Genomic DNA, 20,179 nt, shown 5'->3' with positions numbered 1-20,179 from the left:
CAGACTAGAATGATACGATGGCAACAAATTTTTTCTAATGATCCTTATGATATGTGACTCAGACAAAGGAGTCTCCAACCGTCTACACAAACTAACAATCTCATTTACAAATATAGTTACCTTCTCCTGCGGAGCTTGTTTTCGAGACTTAATTTCATCAAGAAGATTGTCCTCATAGTTATATGGAAGAAAATCTGACCTAAGTTTGGCAACTAACTCTTGCCATGAAGCAAAACTACCTCGGTTATTGAGATACCAAGTGAAGGCTGAATCCTTAAATAAATCGGCAGCAGAAGAGTAACACTCTTCCTCGCTGTTACCACGCGCTATACGCAGACATTCTACCTTCTCTAAGAAACTAACAACATTTTCATTATCTTGACCTGAAAAATGGACACCCCATTTATGAATAGGAGCAGACTTAACGAAGGGAAATGGATTTACTGAAACACTAGCATTATGAGGAGTTGACTGTGCCTGTGGAATCACTTTACAATCAAGTTCACCTTCCAGAATCAGAACCCTGAAATTAAGAGACCTCTTCACTTCCTCCTCTTCCTCTGTTGTAGCTTCTAACAGATGGACTCTAGCTGCAACATGACCTAAGCGAGAAGTATAGCGAGCATAGGCAGTATCACTAGGAGAACCCACAAAAGAACCTATTTTGACCACCAGATCTGCAAGAGTAACCTCTATTTCCGCAATCTCGTCCTTAAAATTAAGATGGGAAGCAGACAGAACAGCATAACTCCGATTTGCTGCAGCTTGCTTTAATGCACCACGCAACACTACCCTTTTCCTTTCCACTGTTGTCAAAGATGGATCGTTTAAGTGCCGGACTCTCAACTCGTACTCTAATTCTGGACCTAACAGATGCTCTACCTTGAAAGCCGACATTTTATACAACTTGGAAATATACCAGAAAATATATGAGGAAAACTATGATAAAATAGGTAAAGTCTAACTTACTCTATGTTTCCAGGTTATTATTATAATTGAATTATTTTACCAGTAATGTTTGCTTGTTTATCCAGTCGTGAACTCAGATGCAAGGTACGGCTACAATCACTGAGAAACCTAGAAATTTCAAAAAAAATGTTACTTCCAGACAGTGGTGAATTACTTTGGTGCTACTCCGGACTTTTATAGTGTTAAGATAGTTAAATTTAAAATATTTAAATAATTTTCCTTTTTAATATATACTTATGTTATTTATTATTAATCCAATATGGATATTTAGTTAATCAAAAAAAGCAATTTATTCAGTCTACCCACAATATAGCAAAACAAGGGTACTACGGGTATATTTAATAGAGAATGTAGATAAACTAAATATTGAAATACAAAAACCAATGTTGCAGTTAAGAAACCAAGAGTTAAAGAACACAGCTGAAAATTAAAATACAACACCAAAGGTACACAACCAGAAATTCAAGTGGGAGAAAAAAAAACCAAAGATATAAAGCCAAAAGTACGTGCAAAAAAAGAGGCCCCACGTTGGGCGCCAATTGAAACTGCTTAAATTCAGTTCAGTTCATTCAGGCGCCAATTGAAACCACTCAAGTTGCAAACGCCAAAAACGCCAGTTGAAACCTAAATAAAATTTAGGGGTGGTATATGGAGAAGGAGATGATCAATTAGAGAAGAACTAGCAAAGAAGTTATAATAAAAAGAATGGCTTAGCTCAAAAGAACACAGAGACACAAAACCTCAAGCACGAATTCGGGCTAGCCTCACTACACTAGAATTTGGCTTTGAGATAAGGGGAAAAGAGATCTTTTAACCAAAAGAATACAATATAATAATGCACCGGAAAATCTGGAACTATAAAAGGGGTAAGATAAGAGAATATACGGAGATGCCTAGGAAAATACTAAAATGGGCGCCAGCTAATTTCTGAAGGAAATTAACAAAAAAATAAATGAAGTTATGAACAACAAGGAATAAAGTACTATTGATTTAATACCCTGTAATAATGTTTAAAAACCGAAAAGACACTATTGACCTTGTTCTGCTATATTATAATTGTAAGCAGGAACTGAAATAAAAGCAAAACTATTTGTAACAAATATATTTATAATATTAACAACTAACAAAACTCACCTATATATATATATATATATATATATATATATATATATATATATATATATATATATATATATATATATATATATAGAAAATATAATTACAGTAGTGGGGCTACGGTATGCGAGGACCAAAAAGCCACGACAAAATTAAATATCTCCACTACTGGGCCAAACGAAAAGGTGTATTAGTAAATCTATAATCTAAGTCCATGGGAGAAGCGAGATCTTAACACTAAGGTTAGTTACGAAAGTTAAATCTTAGATATGTAAGGTAGGGAATATAACTACTAAAAAAAACCGTGACGGTTATACAAAAGAAACTACCTTACCTAACAAATATACGACTAATATGTGTCGAAGCAGCTAAACACCAGATCTATGTGTAAGTGTTATGCTTACACACAGATGCTGGGAGATATCTAAAGTGATCAAGTGTGATGAGTATGGCCAACAGACTCGGAAAGATATATATATAATTTTTAAAAACCCTGATACATAAATTTCTTCCCTTCCCTTTTAAAAACCGCTATACAAAATCAGGAACCCCTTCCCTAACAATGAATCTAATTTAATTAATTAATAGCTATTTACCTAACTTTTATAGATGTTACAAAAACTGTAATAAGTACTAACCTTGGTATATGCATATACAAAGTTGTAAATTACAAGAAAACCTTAACCCTGAGAAACTAGTTGTTAATGTCTGTCACAACACTACAGCGGTCCTGGATAAGTCCCCTTAAGACTCTGACGATCCTTGAGGCTCCGAAAAAAAAAACGAATGAAGAGGAACGCTGTGGTTCTGGAGACAATCGGTTCCTGGTTTCCAATGGGTTGAATTAGGTGTTTGGTTAAACTAATTCTAGTATTAAACGTTATCCTAATCGGGTGAAATCTACAAAAAATAACATTTAGAGAAACATCAAGGCACCCAAAGATGACTGTCAACACATACTCTTACATCGAATTACCACAACAAACAAACATTTTATTTTATCAGCTGACTGTCATCCTGTCTATTTATTGCGTCTGCGCATTTAAAGAATATCTAGTAAATCAGGCATGAAACTTTTTATACCGAATAGGTATACAAAAAAAACAGAAAAACTAATTAGGTGTCCGATAAATTAACGATCTAGGCTCAAGGCCACATGATACATATGAGAAAACTCGGATTTTACACTTTTAATATTTCAAAAGACAATGAAAATATCAATAAAATGATAGGCCTATAAAACTAAATGATTTAATTGCTCACCTGGGTTTTAAATAATTATTTCAGTAGATTTGGAAGCCGGGTCTTAAATATTCATTTCTATAGATTTGGAAGTCGGTTTTTCAATCAAGATTCTTTATCATCTGTTCTAATTTCTCCCTTGATGTTCGGGGAAAATATTAAATCCAATCCCAGATTTTCTACCCGATTTAAAGACAAAAAAATGCCGGTTAAGGCTTGGAGAAATACACCTCTCTGCTTGAGTTGTTGGCCAAAACTGACTTTAGCGAGCGCTTAATACTTGACCTGTAGTTTGCGCATCGCACCGTCTATTGCCCATGAACGTTTCATAAACGGGATTCTGAGGGGTTTTAGGATTTCAATAATAAATTATATTAATTAATTATATGTTAGCAGTTGTGACTGCTACAGTTTGAAACCCAAACCGATGTACTGGCTATATATGGCTACAGCCAGACTTATGATTACGTATGACGCACTTATATGGTAGTTTAAATAAAAACAAAAGACCACCAAATAGAAGCTGAATAAGCTTCAACGACAAGCATGCTTAATCATAACACGAGCCATGTTGACTACCCCAACTGCCTCATGGAGGTCATGCTTGATCTCTCTTCATTACATAGGTATATGGATGGAGAAGGATGCGAAGATAAGGTGGATAAGATGTCAGGAAGCAGGGCAAAATGATACCTGGATCAAATCTGGAGAGATAATTAAAAATTACCTAGATTTGGAAATAGTACCAGATACAATGCAACCTAAATATAATTTCTAAAAGTCGTTTACCATCCTCTTTATAGGGAGGTACAAAAGGGATTTAAATAAAACAAATCTCATAATGGCAGATCAATGCTGGTATACAGACGGCTTTATCCTGACAGTGGTCTTGCGATTTCTCCCACATAGAAATTGTTGCATTCACAGGGTATTTTATAAATGCAGTTCTTTGATCTCCCTTGTACCTTGTTAGGTTTGGTTTTGGCAGGATAGATTTCAGTGTATTAGTTGTTTTGATATACTTATTAACTATCTATACTAACTAACTATATTACTAAATCTTGTTCATGAAGAAACATTAGACATCCTTGAAAAAATGGGTGGACCAACTGAACTTTTTATAAGGCGGTATAATAACAAAAAGAAGGCTTAACAATAAAATATTTTGTAGAATTCAAGGCATTTGCTCTTACACTCCATTTTTATTCGCCTTCTGCATATATAATTATGTTAGAAGGACATTTTAATAAATGCTTTCCTCATACTAGAACACTCAGTAGGTGGTTTCAGAGTGTTGATGGTGAACCTGGATTCAATAAAGAATTTGATGTTCTTCGTTTAAAATCTATGAACTTTGAAGCACCATTTGTATGTAGTAGTATTATGAATGAAATGCACATCCATCAACAAGAGTGGGTTCCCGAAAGAAATAAATGTTTCGGATACATTGATTTTGGCACAGGATCAACTGTATAAACATTAAGGAAAACAGCGCTGGCTTTTTTGCTAAATTTTGTTAATGTTATTAAGGTTGTAAGTTTAACTTTTGATGGTGCTCCAGTGAATTTGAAAATGGTTTAACGGTTAGGTTGTAATTTGAAACATAATACCTTAAAAACTACATTTAAACACCCTTGTACAAATACCAACATTGTCCAGCATCGTAATAATTCTGATATCCATTTGATTAAATTGTTTGGGAATACTATAGGTGAGAAGTATGATCATGTGGATAGTAATAATGACATTTTAGCATGGATATATTTTAAAGAATTAAACAACTTGCAAGAGAATGAACGTTTTCATTTAGCTAATAAATTGCGAAGCCAACATATTCATTTTCATAAACACAAAATGAAATTAAACTTTGCTTCTCAATTATTTAGTAAAAATGTTTCAACTGCATTTGACAGTACATGTGTCAATGTACAATTAAGACACATATTTCGAAATAAAAAAAATCCTATAAAACCTATTGCAACTAGGAAACAAAAAGCCATTGTTTAAATAATTTTAGAAATAGACTTTTAAAAACAGCCAATCACTATAAGTAATTTAAAACCACATATAACTGGTAATTCAATTTTAAATTCTGAGAGATAAAAAGGATTTTTAGATTTTAAAATATATATCGCAAGTTTGAAAATTTTTGTCCAGGCTTTAATTATAAGCGAAATTTTAAAATTCTTGCCATTTTATAAATGTGCTTTTAACATTTTATAATGTACTATTCCGCTTGTCCCGTTCATTAGGGATGGTACAAGCTATAGTTGTACATGTTTGTATTTATATGTGGTTAAAAATAAATAATTAATAAAACATATATTCAATAAATAAATTTAAAAACTCGAACATCGAAGTAAAAAATTTCTGTTGTAAGTGGTATATTTAATTAAAAAATTAAATTAAAAATCCAAATGAATTATAATAAAGTTCAGAACGTTTTCGGACTAATCAGTCCATCTTCAGTGAAGCTAAAAAGCAAGTAATTCCACTCAGTTAAGAAAAACGTTAAGGTAAAATTATAACTGTCAAATGCAAAAATGTGGTTTAGATTACTTACTTTTGGAGTACTTGCGTAACTAAACACAAAACAAAAACAGTAGATGGGTTTACATTGAAGAAAACATACTTAAAAGTATTAAATTATACGGCAAAATGCCGATGCAATTGAATTACTAACTGGGAATCATCAGTGTTGATTAACTTCCCGCTATGGGATTTTACCATCGACTTTCGTAGAATTGACAACTAGGATATAACATGTGTTTTTTGTTTGACTTTCGGATTTACAATACCATTTTTCAACGACTGTTATGAATTAGGCGGACGTACAAACTTCGCATGGGCGGTTGCCACGTCTGTCTTTAAATACAAATAAAACTGTTTTTAACAATAAGTCCCTACCCGAAGTAAAATATTTCTACATCCGAAATTTCATACCGGAGTTTGCCTACTAACTTGAGATTCCGGAAGTAATAAATTAAAGGTAAAAAGTAAAAAAATAGTTATAAAAGAAACTACAACTACATATAGGTTACTGAAACCTAAAAAAACAGATATAACAAAGAAGTGTAACGATACGGAATAGAGCTTTAAATAAGGTGGGCATAAAAATAAACAAGGTAAAATCAATAGTGATTTTACCTTGTGTGGAATGATCTTTTCTATTCATGTCTAAACAGTATCCTTTTAGTCAGCAAACTTCTCATACGATTCTGCCTATCTACATCTAATTTTTTTTTGGCTTCATGATGAAGTCTTAGCGTGAAATACTTTTTTAAAATCAAATTTAATAATTGAATGCGATGATTGTTGAGTAGTTCACTGTCATAAATGTGATCACCAAAACTATCCATGATGTCACGAGGCAAATTATTCATTGTGGCGTTTATTAATTTATTTAATAAATTTTTTGAACTACTTTCAATTTTGTTTATATACATTCTAAAATTTTTCTCTGCCTTCTTGCATATTTTTATAACTAAATTTGAAGCATTAGTTAAATTTTTATATTGTTTTACTAACTGTAATTTTGAAAACGTTTTTTCACTTTCTAATATTATTATGCATTTTGTACATTTAATGATTTTTTTTAAATTTCGAACTATAAAGCCAGAAATATATCCAATTACATCTTCTACATAAACACTTAAATATAAAACATCTTTTTGAAAATAGTCATGCTCATAAAAAATTGTTGTCTTTTGTGTAAAATCTTCTAAATTTTCTTCTATGTTTCCTAAACTAGTAATAGGTCGTACAGATGTTGCGGTTAAAATGCCAACATTATTTATATTTTTAACATTCCCTGTATTAGGTCCTGATATTTCTGTGTGAATAAGCAATCTTTTAAAAGCTGCCTCAAATTGTCGGGCAGTTGGATTATAGTTATAACCCCCTTTACCCCTTACAGCCCCAAAAATAATTCTAAATGGTCTTGCGACAGTTTGTAAGAAAGTAAATATTTTAAATATTTTTTTTCTTTAACCAAAAGATTAAATAATCCTTTCAAACTTGCGATATTTGAAATGAAACCCAAAAAACCCACTTTTCTTTGTGAAGATATGATACTTATATCATTTAATTTTAAATCACATATATACCTCTCAGCCATTTTTAAATATTCAAAAGTTTCCTTCTCATTATTAATATTTAAAGAATTTTTAAACGAGTATTTAGAATAATATGTCATACTATTAAATATATCAAACAAATTATTAAAAATCATGATAAATTCCGAAGTAGCTTCTGAATTTTTAAATTGATTAAAGTTTTTTTCTTTGTTGCAATATGTCAAAGCGTCTGTCACACTTTTACTTAGGGTTTGAACAGCTAAGTTTACCCTCATCTTTTCCTGTCCCCATCTCAAATGCAGATACCTCAATTTATTGGCAGAAGGTAATTTTTCATCATATTGCAAGTCATTTTTTAAATACTGCCATTCAATTTTTTCATTTTTTACGTTACTCAAAACTAATGTACCCATACAATTACGAACCAACTTAATCATGTGGCACGCATCTAAAAATATAAAAACTTTCTCCTTAGTTATTGGATGTAGAAAAAAAGGCTCAATATTTGTTGCAGATATTTTAGCACCTAAAGCATTGGCCATTGATAAATTGTTGGTAGCACCATCAAAAGTTAATGAATAGACTTTTATGCCTGAATCATAAATAAAATTTAAACAAAGATTTATTAAGGATGCTTTTTCTGATCCACAAAAACTGTCAATTAAAAAATATGCAACTGGCACTTTAAAATTGTCATTTAAGGCTACTAACATAAACACCAGTGCCTCTTTTGCTTCTGGTACATTATCAGATTCTATATCTGTACCAAAATCTACATAGCCAGTAAATTTTTTTCCATCCCATTCCACTTGCTTACGAATAGACATTTCATCCAGCACTAAATTACACACAAATGTTTCATTTTGCTTCCCTGCTTCTTCAACTTTGTTTTTCAAAGCATTTAAAGCTTCTTTGGAAAATCCAGGTGCACCATCAACAGTTTGGTCTATTCATCCGCTCTACCATACCATCAGATTGCGGATGATATGCTGTAGTTCTTGTTTTCTTCATGCTTAGTCTATCACATATTCCTTGGAATAGATCGCTTTCGAAGTTCCTGCCTTGGTCACTATGTATCTCCAAAGGCACTCCAAATCGGCTGATATATTCTTGGATCAACTTATCTGCAACGGTAGCGGCCTTCTGGTCTGGAAGTGCGTAAATCTCGACCCACTTAGTGAAGTAATCCATTACTACCAACATGTACTTGCCCCCATTTTCACTTTCTGGAAATGGCCCTGCAATGTCCAAAGCTATTCTTTCAAACGGGCTTCCAACATTATATTGTCTCATAGGAGCTCTCCTTTTTCGGTGAGGCCCGTTACTCGTAGCACAAATAGTACATTTCTTATACCAGTCTTTTACATCGTCGGAACTGTTCATCCAATAAAACCGTTCCCGAATTCGCTGAAGGGCTTTCTTTACACCAAAATGCCCTCCCGATGGACTGTCGTGTAACTGACCAAGTACTTCGGCTATTCTGCTCTTTGGGATCACCAACTGTCTTCTCTTCTCTGAACCGTCATCATTTTCCAGGACTCGTTTGAGCAAGCCATCTTCCATGATAAATGAGTCCCACTGGGTCCAATACGTCTTAACTACTGAGCATAGGTTTGATATTTCTTGCCAAGGTGGTCGACGGTTTTCCTCTTTCCATTTTCGGATTTTCTGTATAACTGGATCTCTCTCCTGTTCTTCCCTTATCTTAGTAGGCGTCCAGTCGTCGTTGACAATCGTCGTTCTTAGCACTGCTGCTTCCTTGGATTCCGTTTTGTTGCAGTGGGAACACTCTGCTGGCATGGTCTTCTGGAAAGAGAATCAGCGTTTCTGTGGCTAACTCCGGCCCGGTGCTCAATCTTAAAATCGTATTCTTGGAGTCGTTCGATCCACCTGGCTATCTGACCCTCTGGATTCTTAAACTGCATCAACCACTTAAGGGCGGCATGGTCGGTTCGGATTAGAAACTTTCTGCCATAGAGGTATTGATAGAAGTGCTCTACTGATTTAACTACTGCTAGAAGTTCTCTTCTCGTGACGCAATAATTCCGCTCAGGTTTTGAAAGAACTTTACTAAAATATCCGAGGACTCGTTCCTGTCGTCCTTGAATCTGAGACAGCACTCCTCCAATTCCCACATTACTTGCATTCGTATCTAAGATGAACTCTCCTTCTGGCAGTGGATACCCTAAAATTGGTGCTGTTATTAAATGCTTTTTCAACGTCTCAAAGGCTTTTTGGCAGTCTGTATCCCAGCGGTAATCTCTTGCTTCCTCCGTAAGTCGCGTTAATGGCTTAGCGATATCTGCAAACTTCTTAATAAACCTCCGGTAGTAAGTACATAGTCCAAGAAAACTTCTCACTTGATGTTTGTCAGTTGGTTTTGGCCATTCCTTAATGGAATCGATTTTTCCCTTATCCACGGCCACTCCTTCTTTACTGACTATATGACCCAGATAATTGACTTTACCTTGAAATAGCTGGCACTTCTTGGGGTTTACCATCAATTGGGCAGCTTTAAGTCGATTAAAAACGTTTTCTAAATTCCTCAAATGATCTTCGAATGTCTCCCCCAAGACGATTATGTCATCTAAATAAACCAGGCATGTTTTCCAAGATAACCCTCTCAACACATTTTCCATAAGCCTCTCAAATGTCGCAGGAGCATTACAGAGTCCAAATGGCATAACGTTGAATTGCCACAATCCAGATCCTGTGGTAAAGGCTGTCTTTTCTTTATCTACTGGGTCCATTTCTACCTGCCAGTATCCAGACTTCAAATCCAAAGTAGAAAACAATTTACTTCCAGCCAATGTGTCCAATGTGTCATCGATCCGAGGCAAAGGATAACTATCTTTCTTGGTAACGTTGTTCAGCAAACGGTAATCCACACAGAACCTCGTCGTTCCGTCTTTCTTCTTAACCAGGACCACCGGAGAGACCCATGGGCTCGTAGAAGGTTCTATCACCCCGTCTTTCTTCATTTCCTGAACAATCGTTTCAGCTTCCTCTCTTTTCGCCTGTGGTAATCGTCGAGCTGTTTGACGGATTGGCTTAGCATTACCAGTATCAATTTTATGCTTAACAACGGTAGTTCTTCCCGTCTTTCCTCCTTTCGGTACGAAAATATCACGATACTGCCGAAGAAATTCCCTTAATTTCTTTTTCTCCATCTGATTTAGAGACTGTCCTGCAACTGCAACCATTTGGTCGAATTTGTCGTTGGAATTATCAGATGTTGTCGCCTGACGGATTATGGATGTCACAGGTACACAAGTTCCCACTTTTGTCTCTTTCTTGATGGTTACTGGGTAGTCATTGACATTGATAAGTCTCACAGGAATTTCTTTAGCCGCAGTCACCAATTCCTTTCCAATTATGATTCCTCGGCCAACCTCGTCGTCATGGTTCCAAGGCTCCATCATAACAGGTGTCCCTTCGTCTACAATTCCCTGTAGTCGCGCTACTATGATCGTTTCGCTTCTCGCAGGCACGACTGTATCTTCTGTAATGGCTGCTTGCACAGTGTTGTCATTATGTGGATGAAGAAATACCTCCTCGTTGCCAACTTTGATTAACTTATTCTTAAAATCCAATTGGAATCCATGCATATTCATTACGTCCATTCCTAATATAACATCCTCTTCGATGTCAGCAACTATAACAGTATGGACGAAATTTTCTGCTCCAATTCCCAATTGTACCTGGATTTCTCCATGAATGTTGGCATTTTCACCTGTAGCGGTCCGAAGTCGCAACCTCGTTGGTAACAGTTTCTTTCGGCTGTTTATAACTGTCGGGCGTATAATGGTTCTGGTCGCTCCGGTATCCACCAACAACGTATGCTTTTTACCATTTATGTCTCCATCTACATATACACTATCTTCGCGACATTTCAAAGAAGCTATTAGTATGAGAGGGTCTTTGGAAAAGTTCTGGGTCGAAGCTGCCCCTTCTAAGGCTGACCCGTTCTAGTTTTCCTGATGGTGAGTTTCTTGATTTGCGTCGTACCTAGGGTGTTTACAGGAGCTTCGTACGTGTTCTATTTCGCCACAATTCCAGCATCTGATGGTCTTCGTTTTTTTATATGTCATGCTTTTCATCATATTAATGAGCTGGTCAAGTTTATCTTCATCTCCTTCCTCTTTTACAGTCCTAACTTTACTGTACCCGCCAGAGGCCTGCGTAGCTGACTCGTATTCGAGGGCGGCGGATAGGACATCAACCAGCGTCTTGTGACGAGCTAATCGCAGTGTTCTCTGCATTTCATGATCACGAAGACCATCAATAAACGTTTGAACGGAAAATTTTTCCATCATGTCTTCGGGAGCTGTTGGATAAGCATATCGTACTAATCTGGCAATATCTACCTCATATTCTTGAAGAGCCTCATCTTTCTTCTGTCTACGATTTTTAAGCTGCGACTGATATACATGCTCCAAATGTTCGTGGCCATATCGCATATTTAACCTCTTCTTCAGTTGTTCGAAATCATCGGTCTCCTCTACGGCTATGGTCTGAAGCACATCTAAGGCATCTCCTCGAAGAGCGATAGTCAGGTTTACAGCCTTTTCTTTTTCAGACCATCCATTCGCTCTTGTTGCTGATTCGAACTGTTTCATGTAGTTGTTCCATGATGATTTTCCGTCGAAAGTTGGGACTTTAACATGAATAGAACCTCCACTTCCTTCAAATTTCGGCCGTGTCTCCAACTTACATTTCGTCTCGTCTTCTTTTATCTCCACTGTAATCGGATTGTTACCTCTCTCTGCTGTCCCTGTTTCCTCCATCTTCCTTTCCATCTCTTTCATATTTTCTTCGAAGGCCAACATATCGGCAGCAACTTGATTTTTTAACGAAAATATTCTATCGTCCAGGGCAGACATCTCAGAAGTGACTTTAGAGATTTCCGAAGAGATGTTAGCAGAAACTTTGCTTTCCAGAGAACAAATCTCGTTAGAAACTTTGTTCTCCAATGATGCGATGTCACCAGAAACTTTCGAAATATCGCCAGAAACTTTGTTCTCCAATGATGCGATATCACCAGAAACTTTCAAAATATCGTCAGAAACTTTGTTCTCTAATGATGCGATGTCACCAGAAACTTTCGCAATCGACGAGATAACAGCAACATGCTTGTCTTCAAATATATAAGTTTCCGGATCCAAACCTTCTTCTTTTAAAGCGTTCTTTAGTCGTTGGACTAAATCAGCCTTTTTCCCGGTAGAAGCTAATTCCCTATCTTCAAGATGCCTTCTTAAATCCGTAACTGTGAGCTCATAAATCGTAGCCATTTTCACAATTTATTTTATATTCACTTGTAATTTATTTTCGCAATTTATCTTACGTATTCCACTATTCCGACACCAATGAAATGAAATTTATTTATGTCTATTTAATTTATAATGTCTTTATTAAAAGGTTCTTATTTTAATTTATTAAAAAGCACGATAACTTATATTAATTTATTTAACTACTCAATAATACATAATTTATTTTATACGAACGCTACAATTAAAATCGCGGGCGCGAGTCATCAGATTTAACTGTCCCTTCCAAATAAAATGTCCTGTTAATATATGCCAGTGCCGTTAAGCTAGAACCATCGACAGCCTTCTCGACTAGCGGCGAAATTATAACAGTAAAGGCAAACGGGTATTTTCACATCGGTTCGACCGTTCTCTGGAAGGTCCGTTCAGGTAAATAGAAGCCTCTCGTAAAATCTAAAACATAAACATGTGAATAAAAACATGTTTACAGGTTAAAACTATGACTCATATTTTTACGTAACAGTAGATTTTCTTAGGGTGTCAATTTGTTTCTTTTTTTTTGCTATATACATGTTTACTGATTCCATGTATCATTTTCTTTTTCTTGGCAGTCTAAGTCCGATATGGCAAAATCCCCCACATAATGCTTCCTAAAAATAAAAAGATATAATGAAAGAAAAATTGCTTATTCAAGGATATAAAAATTCAAATGAAAAATTAAATGAATATTGCCTCTTGTTATTATTTTAGCTATTAATTCTCTATCTGCCGCATGCCCTTCAATTTTTTCCTTGCCTAAGAATTTCTCAGTTTCTGAGGCAGACAAAGTTAGTTCACTGCTAGCAGTTCGAAATTTAAATTGTGGGTGTCTGATGGACTAGGGAGAGCTTTAGTTCCTTAGTTCTTTAGAAGACATGTATGCCAAGAGAAAACAATATAGAATAAACAATAAACAGAAAATTTATATAAATATTAAATACCAATGTAAAAATTTAATAAAAACATTACCCACCTTGGTATAGCTAATGGTTTTGCATTTTCTTTTAGACGAACAAAGCTAGATTTCATGATAACATCATTTGGATCAAAATAATCACAACAAATACATGACCATCTGGAAAGCTTGTTCTTATTTAATTGTAAAATGTATATCCAAATTTCCTGTTTTTCTTCGTCAAAAGGAAATCTATGAAAAAAAAATTAGTAAGAAAAAATATATTTAAATGATTTTAATAAAAAAAAGACAAAAAAATTAATGGAAATTATTATTATTCAGTATAATGCATAATAATTTATTTATTTATTAAATAAATAATAACTAAACGCCTCCACTGGCTATCAAAACATAACCTAATATTTATAAAACATACATATAAAAAATAACTTACTTGAAAAGTGATAACGTTTCGCTCTTCGAACTTCAGCGACCACAAACAAGATACCTAAATGGCATTTTACTAAAATAGTAGGTAAATGACTCTCAAAAATTTTAAATAAAATTTGCTTGTCACAAAAAATATGTAAACACACAACTTCATATCAAAACAATAAACAATAACAAAGGTCCCTAATCTATGGTATTCATGTTGTGGACACTTTTTAAAGCATTCACCACGGAGTCATATTATACGTCATTGAACGTTACCGTATATCAAACATAAATAAATTCTAGGCTGCCAGGGAAAAAGAGTATAAGTCAAAAATCTTAATTTTAGAGGAATAGCATTTTATTATTTGAAAGATGTATCTAAAAAAATTTTAAACCAAATATCTTCTAAAAAAACTTATAGCACTTATACCTAAATGTAAGTTTGAAGCAAATTAATATCTAAGCTACTTTAGAAAAAATTAACGACTTATATTATATTAACCACTAAACTACATTAACATATATTATTTGGACCTATATCAGGTAAATAGAAAAACATTAAAGTAATTTAAAAACTTAAATAAAAAACACATATTAAGTATGTTCGTCACAATTTTCCGAATCATCTCCATCAGGAAAAGTATCAGACATGTCATTTGTCTTGAGATTTCTATAAAAATCATGAAATGTAGGAGAAATTAGTGGTAAGAGATCCAATATATCTTTTTTCTTTTCTTTTGAAATGGGTAAAGTACAGGTATAACATTTGGTTGGATTTAGCTGAGCATTTGGATGTCCTCTCGGGATAAGACTTAAACACTTGAAAGGAACATCGTGTCTAAAATTTTGTTTAAAATAAACATTTGGATGAGAAATAGGAATTTGTAATTTCTTTTTTTGCTTCTCAATGAGGCTGTGATCGACATCACATTCCATGTGAGTGTGTCCACTAATGAGGAACTTATGATCTATATAAGTTAGATGCTGATTAGTTTGCATAGCAACCAGAAACATTGCAGCAACATGAGAATTTTTATTTTGTCCTCCACAAGTGTCAGAATATAATATTACCTTGCTTACTTGTGGAGGAAGAGAAATTAGTTCTTTGTAAATGCTTGTTGCTATTTGATTTCCTCCCCTACCACCTTCAGCTTCATGCCACATGTAACATGTGACGTTACCTGTACTGGTTTCATTCATGGTTAAATTGTAGGTCCATAGCTGCCGTTTGTAAAATGCAACAGATGTATTGAGCATTGGCGTAGGGAGACATTGTTGTAAATCAAATGTATAGCATCGCATTGGCTCATCGTCTTTCACCATATTTTTGTCGTTTCTTTTTTCAAGGTAAGCATTGTCAGCATCCTGGTGGTGGTCAGCTAATTCACGTTCTATATTGTTTTTTTCTTCCGGTGTAGAAATCTTTAATTTCATATCTAACAAATCACATTTGTGACAAGTATCGGCCTTAGGATCTTTAAAACTTAGATTCATTTTCCGAAATTCGCGTTCGTAAATCTGCCTTGACACTGGTTTCTCTTTCGATTTATTTTGTTCACAATAAAGTTCGTACATAATTCGTAGATTTAGGTGAGGTGGAAGATATCGCCTGGTACTTTCTCTTCGTGTATAGTGGGATTTGTAAAGCGGAAAAGACAAAATATGACTTTTAACTTTTTCTATTTTGTCTGTACTATGTTTGTTAACAGATGCCTCACGACCTCTTTTATCGTCATATGTTATCCCAGTCAGGGTTGAACATTTATTGCCCAGTGCTGAAGTTACAAACATTTGAGTCTCACCTAGAGTTTTGATGAAACATGATGTTTCATTCAACGTTTTGATGAACGGATTCGTTCATTGTTTACAACAAAATGAAAGAGATGAGTTTTTAAACGAAACTTTTCTTTTTCTGGGTCTGTGATTCTTTTTCTAGATGACGCAGGTTCAGTAGTGTCTACTAATCCAGCAATAAATCTTACTCTTTTATTTCTATCAGCAAGAGACCAGTATTCATTAAATATATGTTCCCTTACTGAACTTCCTAGTTCATTATCAAGTCTTATTTCTAGCTTATCTTTACATTTCATCCTACAGTCATTCAATGGAGTTGACATTCTTTCTCTAACCACTTTGCCTTTAGCAGTGACATAACTTTCTCCCATGTTTCTTTTCAGTTTTCGTTCTGCTCTTTTCTTTCTTGCAAATGCTCCTTTTTGTGCAGTAATTTTAGTCTTCTGAATATCATATTCTAGTGTTGCTTTAGCTGCATCATACAATTTATGTCTCCGCCTTCTCTCTTTCTTTGGATTCGTACATACATCTGGGTTATCTTCACTTTCATCACTTGATTCTGCAACATAATCCTTATCAAGGTCACTATCATCAGATAGTCTCAGTAAATCTATTTCACTAGTACGGGTATTATTAATAGAGTCCTTTGAAATACCTAAAAATGAAAAAGAATAAAATTAATTTATTTTATAACAAGCAAATCAAGAACCTTTTACCTGGAACAGCATCTAAATTAATGTGCTCATTCCTCAATCCCGTTGTAGGAGAAGGCCATTGTAAATCCATATCCCAAAGAGTACTATCAGTGGTTTCAACAACAGTGGTTTCCTGCTCTGCATGTAATCCAGAAAAAGAACAAGAATTTTCATCGATTTGGTTTTTGCTTTCATCTAAAAATATTCATGAAATTTACTAACTTTGTTTGACATATTTAAATATTATAAAAATCTCAATTATACATATAAAATTCTAACACTCTGTATCTCTATATTATTATCTAGAAAGAAACAAGTTTATAATTTCTAATACTATGATAATGTAAAAAACTATGTATTAAGTTATAAATATTTTACCCTACCGTTGTTTTTCAAAAGTTCCAACATTCTTTTGGTTCTTGAACTAGCCATTGCTTATTAATATAATTTTTTAAATGGTTTTTAATCGTTTTTTACTTTTTTGCTTTCGAATTGCATGTAAACACTCATAACCGCCACGCTTAAATAATTTTTAGGTTAGGTACAAAGAGTATAAGTCAGTTATTTCAGAAATAAAAAGTGATCTTTATAGTACAAGTTGACTTATACTAATTGTATCAGGCTTATATAGTTATACTGTTTCCACCTAATGGGTAAAATAGAATTTTAAAGTAAATAAGACTTATGTTCTTTTTACCAAACTGTGGCAAATGCAATGTTAACTCGATTTTTTTATATAACTCCTTTTGGCCAATTTGTGACTTATACTCTTTTTCCCGGGCACCCTAGAATTATTATGCATTATACTGAATACTAACAATTTCCATTAAATTTTTTGTTTTTTTTTTTTATTATCATTGCATAGAATTTTTCTTACTAATTTTTTTTTTCATAGATTTCCTTTTGGGAAAAAAAAAGAAATTTGGATAAACATATTACAATTAAATAAGAACAAGCTTTCCAGATGGTCACGTATTTGTTGTGATCATTTTGATGCAAATGATCTTATCACGAAATCTGGCTTTGTTCGTCTAAAAGAAAATGCAAAACCATTAGCTATACCAAGGTGGGTGATACTTTTATTAAATTTTTACATTGGTATTTAATATTTATATAAATTTTCTGTTTATTGTTTCTTCTATATTGTTTTCTCTTTGCATACAGGTCCTCTAAAGATGTTAAAGAGGTGGTAGGAACTAAAGCTTGTCCTAGTCCATCAGACAGCCACAATTTAAATTTCGAAATTAGAGAATTTCTTACTGGAAGGTATGTAATAATTCTAAATCAACTGTATACAGGTTAATCATATTTTAAGCATATTCAAATTTATATTTGCAATGTGTTACATTCAAAATGTATTAAATATTTTTTCAGACAAATATCCAGCAGTTCAACAACACAAACTGCTAGCAGTGAACGAACTTTGTCTGGCTCAGAAACTGATGAATTCTTGGGCAAGGAAAATATCGAAGGGCATGCTGCAGATAGAGAATTAGTAGCTAAAAAAATTAACAAGAGGTAAAATTCATTTAATTTTTCGTTTGCATTATTATATCCTTGAATAAGCAATTTTTCTTTCATTAATCATTTTATTTTTAGGAAGCATTATGTGGGGGATTTTGCCATATCGGACTTAGACTGCCAAGAAAAAGAAAAAGATACATGGAATCAGTAAACATGTATATAGCAAAAAAAAGAAACAAATTGACACCCTAAGAAAATCTACTGTTACGTAAAAATATGAGTCATAGTTTTAACCTGTAAACATGTTTTTATTCACATGTTTATGTTTTAGATTTTACGAGAGGCTTCTATTTACCTGAACGGACCTTCCAGAGAACGGTCGAACCGATGTGAAAATACCCGTTTGCCTTTACCGTTATAATTTCGCCGCTAGTCGAGAAGGCTGTCGATGGTTCTAGCTTAACGGCACTGGCATATATTAACAGGACATTTTATTTGGAAGGGACAGTTAAATCTGATGACTCGCGCCCGCGATTTTAATTGTAGCGTTCGTATAAAATAAATTATGTATTATTGAGTAGTTAAATAAATTAATATAAGTTATCGTGCTTTTTAATAAATTAAAATAAGAACCTTTTAATAAAGACATTATAAATTAAATAGACATAAATAAATTTCATTTCATTGGTGTCGGAATAGTGGAATACGTAAGATAAATTGCGAAAATAAATTACAAGTGAATATAAAATAAATTGTGAAAATGGCTACGATTTATGAGCTCACAGTTACGGATTTAAGAAGGCATCTTGAAGATAGGGAATTAGCTTCTACCGGGAAAAAGGCTGATTTAGTCCAACGACTAAAGAACGCTTTAAAAGAAGAAGGTTTGGATCCGGAAACTTATATATTTGAAGACAAGCATGTTGCTGTTATCTCGTCGATTGCGAAAGTTTCTGGTGACATCGCATCATTAGAGAACAAAGTTTCTGACGATATTTTGAAAGTTTCTGGTGATATCGCATCATTGGAGAACAAAGTTTCTGGCGATATTTCGAAAGTTTCTGGTGACATCGCATCATTGGAGAACAAAGTTTCTAACGAGATTTCTTCTCTGGAAAGCACAGTTTCTGCTAACATCTCTTCGGAAATCTCTAAAGTCACTTCTGAGATGTCTGCCCTGGATGATAGAATATCTTCGTTAAAAAATCAAGTTGCTGCCGATATGTTGGCCTTCGAAGAAAATATGAAAGAGATGGAAAGGAAGATGGAGGAAACAGGGACAGCAGAGAGAGGTAACAATCCGATTACAGTGGAGATAAAAGAAGACGAGACGAAATGTAAGTTGGAGACACGGCCGAAATTTGAAGGAAGTGGAGGTTCTATTCATGTTAAAGTCCCAACTTTCGACGGAAAATCATCATGGAACAACTACATGAAACAGTTCGAATCAGCAACAAGAGCGAATGGATGGTCTGAAAAAAAAAAGGCTGTAAACCTGACTATCGCTCTTCGAGGAGATGCCTTAGATGTGCTTCAGACCATAGCCGTAGAGGAGACCGATGATTTCGAACAACTGAAGAAGAGGTTAAATATGCGATATGGCCACGAACATTTGGAGCATGTATATCAGTCGCAGCTTAAAAATCGTAGACAGAAGAAAGATGAGGCTCTTCAAGAATATGAGGTAGATATTGCCAGATTAGTACGATATGCTTATCCAACAGCTCCCGAAGACATGATGGAAAAATTTTCCGTTCAAACGTTTATTGATGGTCTTCGTGATCATGAAATGCAGAGAACACTGCGATTAGCTCGTCACAAGACGCTGGTTGATGTCCTATCCGCCGCCCTCAAATACGAGTCAGCTACGCAGGCCTCTGGCGGGTACAGTAAAGTTAGGACTGTAAAAGAGGAAGGAGATGAAGATAAACTTGACCAGCTCGTTAATATGATGAAAAGCATGACATATAAGAAAACGAAGACCATCAGATGCTGGAATTGTGGCGAAATAGGACACGTACGAAGCTCCTGTAAACACCCTAGGTACGACGCAAATCAAGAAACTCACCATCAGGAAAACTAGAACGGGTCAGCCTTAGAAGGGGCAGCTTCGACCCAGAACTTTTCCAAAGACCCTCTCACACTAATAGCTTCTTTGAAATGTCGCGAAGATAGTGTATATGTAGA

The 20,179-nt window shown here is 34.4% G+C and overlaps 1 long non-coding RNA gene across 1 annotated transcript; it reads left to right on the top strand.

Moving 5' to 3' along the window:
* The first annotated feature begins 17,725 nt into the window (after positions 1-17,725).
* On the top strand, positions 17,726-18,147 carry LOC140438290 (uncharacterized). The gene is made up of 3 exons (XR_011950483.1): positions 17,726-17,794; positions 17,903-18,046; positions 18,128-18,147. It is a non-coding gene; the product is annotated as an uncharacterized lncRNA (long non-coding RNA).
* Positions 18,148-20,179: the final 2,032 nt, after the last annotated feature.

The sequence above is a fragment of the Diabrotica undecimpunctata genome, chromosome 4 (assembly GCF_040954645.1).
Source record: "Diabrotica undecimpunctata isolate CICGRU chromosome 4, icDiaUnde3, whole genome shotgun sequence".
NCBI classification, from domain to species: Eukaryota; Metazoa; Arthropoda; class Insecta; order Coleoptera; family Chrysomelidae; genus Diabrotica; species Diabrotica undecimpunctata.
Note: the sequence above shows the minus strand (reverse complement) of the source record. Positions and strands in the feature narration are given on the sequence as shown.